We start from the raw sequence: 17,549 nt of genomic DNA, 5'->3' as shown, positions 1-17,549 counted from the left end.
TAAGAGACGACTAAAAGGAGCGACCATGAACCATGGGACCACTTAGTACCACTCTGCGAGGAACACCATGGGTTGACGTTACTTACGATTAGTACCACTCTGCGAGGAACACCATAGTTTGACGTTACTTACGATTAGTACCACCCTGCGAGGAACAACATGGTTTGACGTTACTTACGATTAGTACCACCCTGTGGGGAACACCATGGCTTGACGTTACTTACGATTAGTACCACCCTGTGGGGAACACCATGGGTTGACGTTACTTACAATTAGTACCACCCTGCGAGGAACACCGTGGTTTGACGTTACTTACGATTAGTACCACCCTGCGAGGAACACCATGGTTTGACGTTACTTACGATTAGTACCACCCTGCGAGGAACACCATGGGTTGACGTTACTTACGATTAGTACCACCCTGCGAGGAACAACATGGGTTGACGTTACTTACGATTAGTACCACCCTGCGAGGAACTACATGGGTTGACGTTACTTACGATTAGTACCACCCTGTGAGGAACTACATGGTCTACGGTACCTAGTAGTAGTACCATGCTGCCGGACTGAGTGGCCCAGGTGGCTGAGGCACTGGCCTTCAGACGCCAGCTTGGCAGGTTCGATCCTGGCTTAGTCCGGTAGTATTTGATGGTGCTCAAATACGCCAGCCTCGTGTCGGGAGATTTACTGGTATGTAAAAGAACTCCTGCGGCACTACATTCCAGCACCTCGGCGTCTCCAAAAACCGTAAAACTACTTAGTTTTACGTAATGCTAATAACACTATTGTTATTGTAGTACAATTCTCTGAAGATCATCACAGGTCTGGGCATTGTCTGTGATTAGTACTATAGTGTGCATCACACGGAGGATGCAGAGGGGGCACTCGGCTGCACAGACTAGTGCATGTAAGAAAACGTGCGGAGCACTTCGCTCGAATAGGTTGGTTCTACCGTGTTCGGAATGGGTCTGCGTTATCTTTGAGTAATCCCATGGGTCCCGGTTGCCTCTGATTAGTACCACTATGATAAGAAAACCACAGGATTGTGCATTGCCCGGTTTAATACCACTATGTGAGGAACACCATGGGTCTAGGTTGCCTGTGATTAGTACTACTATATGAGGAGCACCATGGGTCTAGGTTTTTGTGTTTAGTACCACTATGTGAGGAACACCACGTATCTAGGTTGCCTGTGATTAGCACCACTATGTGAGGAACACCACGGGTCTAGGTTGCCTGTGATTTGCACTACTATATGAGTAACACCATGGGTCTGCATTGCCCGTGATTCTATAAGGAATTCCATGCGTATTGGTTGACTGTGTTTCATACTACTCTTTGTGGAACACCATGGGCCTTGTTTGCCGGTGAGTTGTGTTGGTAATGGCGAGGTAGCCAGGCAGTGACTTGTGCTCTAGGCTTTTTTGCTATTTGCTTTACGTCGCACCGACACAGATGTCTTATGGCGACGATGGGATGGGAAAGGCCTAGGAAGTGGAAGGAAGCGGCCGTGGCCTTAATTAAGGTACAGCCCCGGCATTTGCCTGGTGTGAAAATGGGAAACCACGGAAAACCATCTTCAGGGCTGCCGACAGTGGGGCTCGAACCCACGATCTCCCGATTACTGGATACTGGCCGCACTTAAGCGACTGCAGCTATCGAGCTCGGTGCTCTAGGCTTTCAAGATTTTATAGTGGATATATGATGTTTGGCTGAAAAGAATGCAATTATTTCAAACTGTAAGTACTCATGTTTAAACTGACGTAAAAACATTTCAATTGTAGCAAGTGCTGTAAATCAATTTTTAAACTGCAGGGAGATTCAGTGCAATCTATAACAGTGTTTACAAAGTTGTTACCAACATAGAGTGTTGACATTTCTGTGGCGTCAAGTGAACTATCGATTGTTACAAACTACTACCAGCTTCAATGCTCAATGTTTCCAAGGAGTAAAATGGTATTGTATTGAATCGATTGCAACGAGTACTGCCAACATCACGAAAGTTTATCTGAACAGAGCATAAGTATTTCCTGTTGTAAAATGTGTGTGTGCGGAAATTGTTCAAAAGCTGTGGCACGCCAGGATGTAAATGAAAAAATTCAGTGCAAGTTATGCAGTAATCTATTTCGTAGTGCATGTGTAAATTTTGCGGAAGAGTACGGGAAAATCTTGCGATCCAATGATGAGATGTGGTGATGCAGTAATTGTGAGAAAACTCCCTGTAGTAATGTGAGTGATCAGGAGGGCAGTAATGTTGTAGAAAATATACCGACTGTAAGCGAGATATATCGACTTTTGTTTTCAATTAGCAAAGAAGTTAAGGAATCGTGTAAGAATCTTGAGGTAGAGCTCGGTAAATCACTGAACTCGGTTCATGAGAAACTGGAGGAAAACTTTATTTTACTTAAGAGTCATGCAGAAGAACTGAAATCATGTAAGGAAGTTATTGAGAGCCTTAAATCAGACAACTGTGCATTAAAGGACAAGATAAGCAACTTACAGCAACAAATAGATGATCTGGACCAATATGGAAGGCGTAATACACTGGAGATACATGGGATTCCTGAAACGCCAAATGAAGATGTGATCTCCTTAGTGAAAAATGTAGGTCGGGCATAAGATGTTACTGTGACTGATAATATGATTGACACATGTCATAGGTTAAAAAAGCCAGTAAGTCAACCTCACGCAGGATTTATCGTGAAATTTGTTAAAAGATTTGACATGGATATGTTTCTCCAGAGGCGTCAGATTAAACGTAACTTGAGCTGTGCTGACATTGGACTTACCTCTGGGGGGCCTATCTATGTCAACCAAAATCTCACTATAAACAGATGGATTATATTCAGTGAAGCGAGAAAGGTAAAAAGGGAGACAGATTTTGCATATTTGTGGGTGGATAATGCAGGAAATATTAAACTTAGGAAGAAATCAAGTGACAGTTATGTATATACTCTTAGAACGATTGATGATGTTAAGAATTTGGCATGATATAGATGGCTGTAAGGGATAAATTGTTATCATTTTACTATCAGAATGTTAGAGGGTTGAACCCCAAAATAAGTGACGTATACACAAGTGTCCTTGCTAGTAATTATGACGTGATCATGGTGACAGAGTCATGGTTGAAGAAGGACGTATATAATGGGGAAATATTTGGTTCAAGTTATAATGTTTTTCGGAGGAATAGTGTTCATAAGAAGGGCGTGGTGGTTTGATAACTGTTGCCAATACTTTTAAATCTGTTCTTGAGAACTTGATGTAGAGAACATCGAATGTGTCTGTGTTAAATTTATTTTAGGTGAAAAGGTATATCTCGTGGTAACTGTTTACTTTCCACCGAACTCTGATTTAGAAACTTATAATATTTTTTTTGCTGTACTTGAAAACATCGAATTCATACAACATCACCTAAAATGTTATTATGACGAGTGATTTTAACTTACCTTTCATCATTGATAGTAACTGTAATGTACTTAATTGTGGTCCAAAATACCTCCCTCTGGCTAATTTTATTGCTTTATTCAATCTGAATTCATTAAATAACGTAAAAAATGCTAGTGGTAAAACACTTGATTTAGTTCTGCCCAACTATGTAGGAAATATTAATGTATTCAGAAGAGATTACCCCGCTTGTGCCTGAGGATTCTAATCATCCTGCTTTATATTTTGAACTGGTTGCTAACACTGAGCGAGTCAAAATACGAGTATAACCTGTCAACATCTACAATGTACAGAAGGCCGATTTTTATGAATTGTATGTATCGTTACAAAAATATGACTGGAATCAGTTACTGTTGAGTGAGGACCCTAATAATGCAGTAAGCTATTTTTATGACGTCCTTAATAAACTTTTCACAAAATAAGTTTCTGAAAATCAGTGAATAAGAAAAGAATGTACCCTTGTTGGTTTGCATTAGATATAGTTAAAATGTTGAAATTAAAGGAGATTCACAGGAAGCACATGAAGCATTCTTAATACAGTGCTCACATATACAAACAATTAAGAAAACAGTCTAAGACACTTATTGCAAGGGCATATAAATTGTATATATTACAGGCACAGAATAATATAAAAAATGATCCGAAAACGTTTTGGGGTTTCATAAAAAGTAAGCGAAATAATAGTTTGTTCAAACAGTGTATGACATAGGGTGGAAACGATTGGTAACTGCGCAAGGAAGAGCCAATGCGTTTGCATGTTATTTTCAAACTGTTTATGCACCCCAGCCTTCTTTATATATAGCTTCTGAGTCAGTATCAATGATTACTGCTCACAGTTTGCAGATACGTCCTATACGCGAAGATGAGTACAAAGATTCAGTGACAAAACTTAAGGCATCTAAATCGGCGGGAATTGATCACACACCTTCTTACATTATTAAAGGATGTGCAGAAGTGCTAATGGTTTCACTATGGGCCATATATAATTTAATTCTTGAAGACGCAAATATTTCCTGAGATTTGGAAAATAAATAAAATAACTCCGATCCTTAAATCTGGTGATAGTTAGAAAATTGAGAACTACGGAGCTATCTCAATAATATGTGCTCCAGCGAAGCTCTTGGAAGAAATACTCTATGTTAGAATATTTAATCATATCAAACCATACGTATCAGAATTTCAGCATGGGTTTTATACCAAGCGTTCTACTACGACTAATCTTATGAACTTTATTCAGGATATTTCTGATTCAATGAATGAAGGGCTTCCTATCAATGCAGTTTATACTGATTTTGCAAACGCTTTTGATAAAATTGACCATGGTATACTTTTGAGTAAATTACCATTATTTGGTTTATCTTCTGAGTTTCTGAAATTAATTTCTTCATATCTGTTAGACAGAAAACAGTCTGTATCTTACGCACAAAATACTTCATTCCAGTTCAAACTTAATTCTGGAGTCCTTCAGGGGCTCAAACCTTGGACCATTGTTCTTTTTATTATTTATAAATGACTTACCGAAAGTAATAAAATATTCAAAATGCTTACTCTTTGCTGACGACCTAAAGATTTATAAGCAAATTACCGGGTAGGATGATGCTATGGAATTGCAAGCCGATCTGAACAACTGTTACAAATGGTGTGTTGCAAAAAGGCTTTTTTAAATATTAAAAAGTGTTTGGGGATCACATTTTATCGTAATAAGAATGTGACTATGAATAACTACAGTATATATGGTGAGATCTTGCAGAGGTGTAATTTAATAAATGATCTGGGTGTTATGCTTGATTCAAAACTTTCATTCAACAGTCATATTCAAAAAATTACAAATGATGGATTTAAACAATCACGGTTCCTCGTTAGAAATAATCAGGAACTTAGGGATGAATATACTTTAAAAATCTTATTCAGTCATCTTGTTAGAAGTAAACTTGAATATTCATGTGGAGTGTGGGCTCCTCAGTACATGTGTACAATTAACGAAAAAAAAATAAGTTTTGCGACATTTATATTTTAAAAAATATGACCGATCATCATATGATCAAAGAGTTTCTTATAGAACTCTATTAAATGAATTTGGTTTAATGCAGCTCAGTACACGTAGAATATTAGATCAACAGATATTTCTTTACAAGATAGTTAATGGAATATTAGATAACCAAGAGTTTCTTAAAAGAATCAACTTCAATACCAGGAGGGTAACTTTTAGTTTGAGACAAACATTTTACTGCCCCTTCTCAAACACCTCACATCATAAAAATTCACCTGTTGTAAAAATGTTTGAAGTATATAACAGAAGATCTTCAGACAGGAGACAAATAAATTTTGCTTTATCACTTCTTTTATTTTCAAAAATATCAAAACATTATTTATATTATAATGAATAATTTATTGGAGGAAATTAATTCAGCAATGAAATATGACGTATGTAATGCCACTATTACTTTTACAATGTGTTTGTGCATTTGCTATACTTATGAATATTTTTCTTTTTTCTCTGCTAATTTGTTTTATCTTCTTTAACTTGAATATTTTATGTGTTTGTATGTTTTATTGAAAATGTGTTTAAATTATTCTTAATTTAGTCATGGAAATGTTGGCTTTTAATTTTTATATATTATTTTGTACATATAGGTACCATTTATATATTGAACGTGTTTTGTACCATCCATTGTAATTGGGGATATACCTTGTTATGGATGTATTAATTAATAAATAAATAAAGTAGTTCACTGTGTGAGGAACACCATGGGTCTAGGTTGCCTGTGAATTGTACCACTATGTGAGGAACACCATTGGTCTAGGTTGCCTGTCATTAGCACCACTATGTGATGAACACCACGGGTCTAGGTTGCCTGTGATTAGTACCACTATGTGAGGAACACCACGTGATTGTGCATTGCCCGTTATTAATACCACTATGCACACTTTACTTTCAAAAGTAAAAAATCAGGAGATTTTGTTTTTGCGGCATATCCAGACATGTTACGACACTTTGATGAAGAATATTTCACACAATTATACTACTCAATTAAGTAATTTCTCCTATTAATTTATTTGTAAACACTGAAATATATCGTGTATTTTATAAATACTGAAATACTGTATGAATTTGAGCTTTAGAACACATGCCTCTTCATTGTAACGGCCTTTGGCGTCTTCATAAATTTCTGAACTAGATTTATGCTCAAAGCACTGGCTTGTAGAATGGGTTTTAAGGTTTAACTTTTCTAGAATTTTTTTTCGGGAAGCTTTGATCTGAATTGAGGTTTTGTCCTCGTATGTATGGTAATTTACTCTCACAGTCGGCATTGCTATATGGAAATGATAAAATAAAAGGCATTACGTTAGAGATTCTGTCATATTTAACCCGTGAGGGGTCGCGTCCTGTCGTATCAACCATTTCTGTTTATTTTGATCAAACCTTCCACGAACACTGTTTATTATACTTCCTTCTCCTCAATGGACTCGTCCACACTTCTGTCACACCACGGTTATCCTTCTCCACTCATTCAGTGAGTGACGACCTGGCTATTCGGTCGTTTCGTTCGCACGCGACTCCTCCCGTTACCTGTCTCCATTCTATTCAACCGAACGTGACTCATCGCGTAAACTTATTAATAATGCGGAACGTGCACTGTTATCATTCATTGTTGAGAAGGAGCCTTGTGTAGATGTGTTAAATGAAATAGCGTGTTAAGTAAGCGTTTGGCGTTATATTGATTTCCGGTCGAAACGACGCGTCTCCTGACGTTACACTCGACACGCATCTGTCTTGCCGGTGCCCACTGAACATCACTTCTCTCCAGATACTTAAAGAACGAGGAAAATCCTGGGATTTTCAAAAAATACAGGAATACTAAATCTGTTCTCAAAATCGGGCGGTAAGTCTCTGGGATCAAGGGAGAGGGAGGAAGGACCAAACGTAGGGAGTTTTCCGCTTAAATTGGGGGAGTTGGCACGTATGCACTATGTAAGAAATGCCATTGGTCTAGGTTGCCTGGAAGTAGTACCACTATGCGAGGAACACCACGGGATTGTGCATTGCCCGTGATTAGTACTACCATGAGTGGATCATGATGGGTCTAAGTTGCCCGTGATTGATACCACTACAGGAGGAACACCATAGTTCTGCTTTACCAGTTATGAGGGGCCAGTTACCTGGATCTGGACCCTTCTGGACAACAGACATCATCTCAGAAAGTAAGGCCTTGTGAATTTGATCCACTGATTGTTTTGGATTCATGTTCATTTTTTGTCATTCATTTTAGATTCTAGTCAGTGGATACACTTTGAAGTTTTATTTGTCATTTCAGTTCATATCATTGCACCTCCTAACATTGGCGTCGGTGACCTAGCTGTTAGGCCACTTATAAACAACAAATATCATAATCTGGTTTTCTTTATTCCTTTGCATCCTCTAATGATGCCTGTACATTTTGGGATCCATTTTAAACAACAAATATCATCATGGTTTGGTTTTATTTATTCCTTGCGTCCTCTAATGATGCCTGTACAATGTTTTTTCTGGGATTGGTAAAGCCTTATTCTTGATCCCAGGTTCATCCGATTCTGAACAATTAGTAATTATCGTAAATATTTAACACAGGTGCCTTTCGAAAGGAGAGGAACACTTTACTAAAAACACAGTTTGGAAAAGTTTTGTCATTGCAGTATTTAGCCAAATCTCAAAATAAAGTTTGTGAGTTCATTCGAGGTCTTTCTCTCCCACTATTGAAATACCTTTCCTCTATGTAAAATCTGAAGTAAACCTAACATCTCAGGATTTCTCTTTGTGTTTCGGATATTGTTTTCTTTTCTTACCAGTCTTGGTAATTTTTATATCCTTCCTGACTGTCCGTAATAGTTCATAACGTGTGACATGATCTGTACGGGATTATCGTAGACCCACATCTGAAAGGCTTCTTATTATTGTTGTTTTCAGTGGCTGCAGTCGCTGTCCTTATTTCTACATCATATAGAAAGATAATGAAGGTGTAGTATCGCACCAATCAAAGCTTAGTGCGGATGTTCAAATAGTTACTGTTCAGTATTTAACTGATTGTTACAAAGACATTCCATTCTATTCAGTTTTTAATTTCGACTGATTGGTCTCAATCTCAATTAATATAGCTTCTTAGGTATTTAAATATTTCCCTTTCTGAAATTTCGGCACCGTTTAGAAATTGCACCGAAAAAACTTTTGTTAACTAAAAACTATAAGTTTTGACTTTAACCATCAGTTGTTATAAAGCGTCCAAGGAATCGGCAAGTAGAAGTATCATCTGCGTACCTGATATTGTGATGCTCGCCATTAATAAGTATTCCCTGGCGCACATCTAGCAAGGCCTCCCTCAATATAAATTCAAGAGTACTGGAGACGAAACGCACCCTCGTTGGTTACCAGACTGGATGCCAATTTTTGCCGATTGTTAACTCCACGAAATCATATAGCAAATGTTCGACTCGAGTGTAAGTTTTTAAAAGCTACGTATATCATTATCAATTCCAGTCTCGTTGAGGATACGTATAACTTTAGAATGTTGCATATGTCAAAGGCTTCCTCATAATCTGAGAAACAAACATATCACAATGGACATTTCAGAATCTTTGAGAGAAAACCAGTAAATAAGTAATTTCTTCTCTTGTGCGAAGAACATTCCTAAAGCTAAACTCTGTGTGGAACACTTGTTCCCACGAGGTCTCCATCGTATCCTGGTGTCTATTCCTTTCTTATAGAGTATTATTGCTCTCATAATCTCTTCACTGATAATACTAGGACTGTATTCCGAATTTATTTCACATCACGGCTTATATTGAGTGTGAAGTTTCTCCATCCTCTCCCTCCATTCTGACCTACAAGGCTCATCGTCCTTCTCCTTTCACCTTCTCCAGCTCAGTATAAAGCAGCTGCCTCCTAAAGCCTTTTGTGAACGTTTAAGTAATTCCAGTATTGCCCCGCTTTTTCATTCCAGCATTTTATGTTTCAACGTCATTTAAAACATTTTTGTAGGTCCCCTCAGTTTCTCTGCGCTCGCAATGTATTAAAATCGTCCCGCGACGTTTTATGTCCCGCCATTTACACTACGTCAGGCTGCTCGAGATGGGGAAAAATCGAAGTATAATGGTGTCACAACTGACCTATGTAACCACGGCATGATGACCGAACCAGACAGCACACATATTACAACAACACATGGGCAGAACTTGCCTTTTTTAAACGTCGGGAAACTGCGCAAGTCGCCTAACAACTATGATGAAAGGGTTATCTACTTAACAAATTTATACAAAAGGTAGGACATTTCGGATGAGCGGGTTGCGTACCCAAAAGTTATTTTTCAATGTGTTCTTCACATGGGTGTGGGACAAAACAACAGACACCATAACCATGCAACCAGTGTACAACGTATGAATGTGAGATAGACGCTGTTTGTAAATTGCACACAAAGTAGCAAATATTCTTGGCATTAAAAATTTCAGAGCATATAATTGAGAATGAAACGCAATCAGTGATGAATCTGTGGAAGAGGGAATCAATGGAAGACTGCAAGAACATTTTAAACGTAGATGAAGCTGGGCTGTTTTTCATTGTGTTGCTCAGCATGCCTTTCGCATTTAAATGTGATAAATGCCGTGGTGTGAAACTGAGGAAATTGGGCTCACATTGATGTAAGCCCATGCTGGTGGCTCTGAGATGCTCCACTCCTTCGTGATGGATAAATATAAAAAGCCTCCCTGCTTCAAGAATGTGCGATCATCGGCAACTGCCTATGATGCCAACCCTAAAGCTTGACGACCACATATCTTTTTTGACAGCAGTTAGCTGCTCTCGATTCAAAAATGGGCGTGAAAAATAGGAAAATCCTTCTTTTCATCGACTGTTGTCCTGCAGATCCTGTGGATGTTAATTTCAGGAATGTGCTGTTAGAATTTCTGCCTGCTGACTGCACATGCATGCTGCACCCTATGGATGTCGGTATTATACACCCCTTTAAGTCATTCTATTGGGAGAAGTTGGTACAGCTTATTTAATTCCTTATAGATGCTGAAAATGTTCCATCATAATTTAGAGTTTCAATCTTCGTTGCACTTAACTTCATTGCAATGTCCTAGAAGGCTGTGAAGCTAACTACGATCTCAAATTGTTTCTTGATAGTAGGATTCTTCAAGAATCGTCCCGACACTTGCCTGCCAGTGGATGAAGCAGAAGAACAAGAGCACAGTGAAGTGGTGTCTTAAAATGCTGAGACACGTGCAATAGTGGACATTTTATCGTAGATATGTCCTCTATAGAGGGGCTTGAAAGCAATTTTCATGACTTTAAGGAGCTTGGAAAGTAAAAAAGAGGACATCAGAAATAAAAAGTGTAGACATATCTATTCTAGTCTATTTCGGTAGGAATCTGTGTTTGTGTAGTTTTTCATCTAAAATGTTTGTTACAAATGTTATAATTAGGTACAAGGTCATTTTTAGACCAAATAGGCTACCTTGTCTGTTGTAGCCTATTCCCTTTCCCGCTGAGAATCTTTTGGAATGTTTGTGATATTAGTGACAGAGGGAAAAGAAAAGCTGAAATTCAAGAGTACTGTTGGAACATACAACTCTGGAAGCCCCACTATCTTGCGACAAATTACGTTATTAACTTCTTTCTTGTATATGGCAGCACATGGTGAGTCTTCTGTTATTAGTGTTGGTTCCTCTTCAAATTGACGTCTTAATATAAATGATTCATGTGTGAGGGAGGAGGTTGTTATACATCTCGACGTAAATCGCAGGTCCTATTTCAGCAAAACCTGGTACTCATATTACCATCTGAGGGAGGGGGAAGAATATATCAGTAACAATCTTAGGGACAGTAGGGGAGAAGGTAGCATGTAAAAATAATTGATAATAGTGTAGAATACACAGTTAACTCCACTTCCAGCACCCGCCAACTTGGGGTGAAAAGGAAAATGTCCGAACTGGCCGAGATTATTGTTGAGTGCAGTTTCTGCGGTCGATTAGTGACAGTCCCATTAACAGTTGGAATTGTATACAAATCCATGATGCGACATGACAATACTTACCATTATCACCCCATTTTATTATTAAGTTCAGTGGATCAACTATATCCTAGACAAGTTGATGATCTGCCACAAGGACATAGTTTAATAAACCTGAAACCAGATAACAATAACTTTTAAAACAATTTGTAACATATCAGTCGCTATCACAATAAAGATATCTACAGAAATTATCATCATACAGCTAGAGAAAATACTAAAAGTAAACATTTAATGGGCAACATTGCGAAATACAGGTACTTTAATGGGAAACGTAGGCACTGTATCATTCTAAAGTGCATGCGAGGCCTTCACTGTTTAATTCATGACATAAGAGTACAATGATTTTTCTTTCTTTCTTTCTTTCTGACTACACCCCGCGAAGATCGACATCTCAACCGAAAGCCATTGCAGGACAGATCTGCGTCCTCCTCGACTCTAGCACAACAGTGGAACAGTGTAACACATCGTACACTATGAGGAGTGACAGTCCGTCGCCGTTTATTACGGCCTGGGTCACCGGCGCGTCGTCCACTTCTCCGCCTACCTTTGCCTAATGTGCATAAACATGCTAGACTGCAATGGTGCATGGAACGACGTCACTGGAGACACGAATGGCAGCAGATAGTGTTTTCAGTCGAATCCAGATTCTGTTTTGTTGGAGCCAACTCAAGGCCTTATGGTGTGGGGTGCTATTGGGTTCAACCACAAATCACAGTTGGTGCGTGTCCAGGGCACTGTGACCAGTTTGACCTAGGTGATGTCAGACTGTTGCCCTGGCCCGCCCGATCACCGGACTTTTCGCCAATCGAAAATGTGTCTGGTATGGTGAAAAGATAGTGCGGCGTTGTGTCGCAATGCCAACCACCAAAGATGAACTGTGGAACTAGGTGAATGATTCCGGATGGCTATACACCAGGACGTCATTCACGCCTTATACGTGTCGATGCCATCACGTATGGAACAAGTTATCAGTGCCCATGGAGGACTCAGGACACCTGCTGAACTTAGGTAACTGAAATGCTAAACGTTTCTGCAGAACATACTAGTGAACATGTCCTGTGAGTATGAACCTCCTATCTAGTCTTTCAAAGTGTTCTGTTTCTTATGAACGTGAGTGTAGTTCGAGGCTGCAGGGGGAGTTCTTGTTGCTATAGGTATCCGATAGAAAGCAGCAGTAGTGACATACACGTTCTTAGTTTCCAGGGGCTCTCACTGTACATGGCTACTCTTTTAATCGAGTGATACTGGCCACATACACTCGCTAATAAAATAACCTAGCATTAACTATACTACATCAAATCTATCCAAAACTGGTAAATGCACGATGGATAACTCCTCGAAGTAATTCATATAGGTAATTTGGTGTCTTAGCGTTCTTGGAGTCTCGTCTGTGAAAGTGATGTGGAGCCCGTTTATTACAAATGTTGCAGACTCTTTCACTTCCTTCGCTAATTCCGAAATCAAACAAGAGAGAGATTTCTCGTGTTGGTGCGTCTTCGTAATTCGTTCCCTAATTTCCGTGGACGAAAACACACGTTTTTCTTTATTTACTTCATTTAATACGAAGAAAAATATAGAGAGGAGAATCCACATAGAGAGAAAAGAAAACGGCATCGTTAATCCTCCAGAGCATAAGAGCTTGGAATTGCTCCTCTATGTCTTGGGGTTTAACCGTGGACAGATTGATGAAACGTACGAGGTGGCGTGGGGGTACTTTCTCACCATTATGACTGAACTTTCTCTAATAACAAAATTACTCATTTCAATGTACCATATATTGATGTATTATGGTTATTAACTCAATAGCATGACATTTCATCGAAAATAAATATATATATTCAGTACTAATTAGCTTTACAGCATATGAATCTTGACATGCTCATAAATAATTCTTATTAAACATCTTATTTTGCTGAATTCAGCTGACAGGCTTATGTTCTTCTGACTACCTTATGCATATCCCTGGGTCGTGGGGATGGATTACTATTCTCTTACTGACAGTGATAAGTAATTCGTTTGCGAGTATAATTTCCTCTGACAATTTCACTTTCCATGTTCGTACACTTTAAAGTTAGTTGCAAGATATCATTCGTGAAAAGAAGGCTCCAAACTTCTTCAGGCTTCTTCACTTCTTGCTGTTACTCTCACTCCCGCTAAATGAGTGACAACGTTGTGGGTTCGAGTACATTACATTTTAGGGGGCGGAATTTTTGTCCACTTTGTAACGCAATCCTTCCCTGCTATGGTCACAACCGTTGAGAAAGACGAATGGAAACGGTGCTGTTGGGTTCAAGGAAACACGTTATTGCACCGCTTACAATACTCCCTCTTTATATGAATGCACACCCTACACTACAATGCCACAGACATCCGGAAAAATGCAAGGAATGTGGGGAGAGGTATGTGGCAGCCAAGGCCACTAAGTTTAAAAATGAGCGCAATTAAACAAAAACAAATTTCTGCCAGGTCACAGAAGACACCACGCTACCACTCTCGGTTTAAGGGTGTTGGACTGGGGTTAGACCTGACGACGTAAATATCAAATTCTCTTAAACAATTTGGCATACGAGATAGACATTTCATGTTATGGTTCTCCTGTGTAACTTAGATTTATGGAAGAACTATCCTTAAAACAATACAACCGTAAGGGGTTTTGACTAGGTGGAGGAGTCTGACGACCAAAATATTCATTCCTCTCAAACTGTTTGACATAAGAGTTTGACACTTCACACGATGTTTGCTCCTATATATCTCAGATGAATGGTCTTGCAACAACACACCCCTGAGTGGTTTTGATGAGGTGTGTGATGGGGTGTGGCCTGATGACAACAATGCCAATTCTCTGTGTTCCGGGTTATACGTGGAACGCAGAGAGGTGAAAGAAGGTGCAGGCATGAATGGGTCTAGCTACAATATCAAGAATTGAATTAAAATGTTAACAATTGTTATATTTCATTCAATACAAAAATCAAACGTAACAAATTTCCATCAGGTAAAAGAACAATGAAATATCAGGTACAATGCCAAAGAAGGGTGGAACACCCCAAAAATCGGGAATTGAACAAGTTTGGGCTTCAAGCCCTCGATTTACAGTTTCAGAGCTACGAGCTCAAGTTACAAGATCTACAATTCAAAATGAGGAATAATTCTGTCAAACGCAGAAATCCCCTAATTCAAGAGCACTTGCTCCAAAAATTACAATATCTAGCCTTCCAGAGGCACCCTTCACTATTACAAAACTTTGAAAAGAGCTTACATGCTCTCGGTTTCTTACAGCCCGCTCAAGGCAACATTACAATCTCTGGTCTCACCAGGCACGAATTGCAAATGGAAATAAGTTTACACAGGGGTATCTAGTACCCAACCTACCGGATCTTTGCGGAAAAGAACAGGTTAAATAAATGGCTCGAACACAAACTGAATGGAGGCGAACACTGCACTCTCAGATAATGAAATATTAAAAACCTGCAGGGCTCTCGGCCGATGAAACAGGGGCTAGACCCAAGCTACTAAGGTGGCTCGCATGGAAATCACTTTAATACATTACAGGATTAAACAGTTACGAAAACGTAGTCACCTCAAGCCAAGATGAAGGGGAGCTCGAGAGGGTAATTCACTCTCTATCCCCGATTTACAGTTATAAACTTTATGAAATTTCACATTAGCCGAAAGAAGATTTACATTTTAGAAATGTTTGTTACATAGTTAAAGAGTCGGACCTTTCCCTCGGATAAATTTTCGGAGACAGCAAGACAGATAGAATTTACGTGGCAATGTTCTGCCGGCCGAAGAAAGAGGGGACCCGCCTCCTGCCTTAACACACTTAGAAAGACGGCGATCAATTGACAAGGAAACCAGAAAAGCCGCAGTTTATATACATACAGGGAAGGTTCGAGAGGATTCTGGACTAATCCAGATACACCCTCTCAATTCAAAGAGAACAAGAAATGCGGGATTGGTAGAAAATTAATTACAAAAATTCATGGTTAGCCAGATTCAAAACTGGCGGAAGGAAAATGAAGTGTTGCCAACCCAAAAATAAATGAACATAGATTCAGTAATGAAAATCTAAAAGTACAGAGTGCATGAGCACAGTTTTTTGTAGTGACATCTGTGGAAAAATGTCCAAACTTCTTGATGTATAGCAAAACGAAGAACAAATTCAATCAGTTTAGGGAACTTCATAATACACAATTACTTAATATTTCAGTAGTGACATCTTCCGTTCAAAGTTCTAAGTTCATGTAATATCAGTTTCACCTTTTGATCGATAGACGAGTTTATTAAGGCGCTTATTTTGAATGAGCGAAGTTGAGGTGTACCTCCCGGTACAGATCTTCCCCTCCCCCCAAATGTCCTTCCTTGGGGTGACACAGAAGAATTTTGATAAAACATTTCCAGTTGAAAAAAGTCTAAGTCTTTTCCGAAAGTAGGTTTGTAGAAAAATTAGTAAATCCAGATTTGAAGTGTCCTTGTGGAAGCTAGATACATGCCGATAGGTTTGACGGCAAGACCTGCCGCCGCTGCCGATACTCAGGTGAGGTCGTCCGGACACCCCCCCAGTACCCTCAGATACACCTCTCCCGCTGTTATGAGAGGGGTAGTCGTGGTGATGGTCGCCGCAGATTAGATGTATATGTGCAGTCCCCAGGTGTATTGGCATTAGGGTTACCGCACTTCAGCTTTTGCCGGGAGATGGACTCCGGCGTGCCGTTCAGAAGGAGGGCTCACTAGAGCGAAGTGGGCTCGTTCTCCACTCTTGTATCTCTCGCTCGATGTTGCAGCACGGCAGCTAACGGCTGAGAGGGTACTAAAACAGTAAGATCTATGCGACAGAAAAGTGTTGTTGCTTGAGATTGGAGAGTACGATCTTTATTGGTGAGGCAGAGGGGCGGGCGGCGTAGGAGGTGAGTGTGTGTTGAAAGTGCGGAGATGCAGAAGAAGGGGGCGTGGTAATGGTCACCAGGGAATTGACCACAGGAAAATTCAGAGTATAAGATCGTACATATCAGTTAATACACCCAACAGGGCAGAAGGTCTTAAATCTATTCTTATAAATGATAAAAAGAAACATAACCTTCGATTTCTGCCTAATTTAAATGGCTAAAGTAGATGGCCATTAAATTACACAGGTTTCACCTGAGAGACGTGAACCCTAAGGATCCTCTCTGTGGCTGGATTACTGACCAATAATATAACTGGTGTCAAAAAAAATGTAAAATAACGCACGGCCCATGGAATCTGGGGGCAATCTTGCCCGCGGGAACAAAATTCCTAACCATGACTTGATCTCCGACTTTTAAATTGGTGGGCCTCCGTCCACGATCATATCTTTCCCTAACCTTTTCATGGGAAACTTTAAGATTGGCTTTAGCCTTCTTCCATAAATTTCTAATATTGTCGGGATTTATTGTCTCTGGCAATATATCATTAAGTGACCAAAGGTTAGAGAGCGGCGTGTTAGGAACAAATTTAAACATAAGAGAAGCTGGAGTAAACTTATGGGACTCATGAACCGCTGAATTTAAAGCAAAGGCCAACCAATGCAGGGACGTATCCCACCTGGAATGATCTTCATGATGGAATGCGATTACAGCAGATCTAAGATTACGGTTGACCCGTTCAGCCAAAGGTGGTTGAGGATAATAAGCCGAAGTAGTTAGCGTAGTTACATGTGATATAGACAGATCAAAGCTGAATTTACGGAATAAATTGGATGTGAATGCCTTAGCATTATCGAAAACTATATATTGACAGGGGCTAAAAGACGCAAATATGGTATTCAAACAAGAAATGGTAGACTGAGCGGTTGCCAGCTTAGTCGGAAATAACCAGGAAAATCTAATGAAACCATCTACACACACTAGAATGAAACAGATTGACTTACGAAATTAAAATTTCTCATGATTGGTGCTCTTAATCGTTCTTAGATTTTAAATAAAATGTGGTCTTAAAGAAATCCACCTCGAAAGAGTTCTGACCAGGGGGTGAAGCCTGACGACAAAATGTTCATTTCTGTGATACCCTTCGCCCTATGTTGTTGACTTGTTTATACGATGG

Source organism: Anabrus simplex, chromosome X, assembly GCF_040414725.1.
Source record: "Anabrus simplex isolate iqAnaSimp1 chromosome X, ASM4041472v1, whole genome shotgun sequence".
Lineage (NCBI taxonomy): Eukaryota > Metazoa > Arthropoda > Insecta > Orthoptera > Tettigoniidae > Anabrus > Anabrus simplex.
This window is presented reverse-complemented; position numbering follows the sequence as displayed.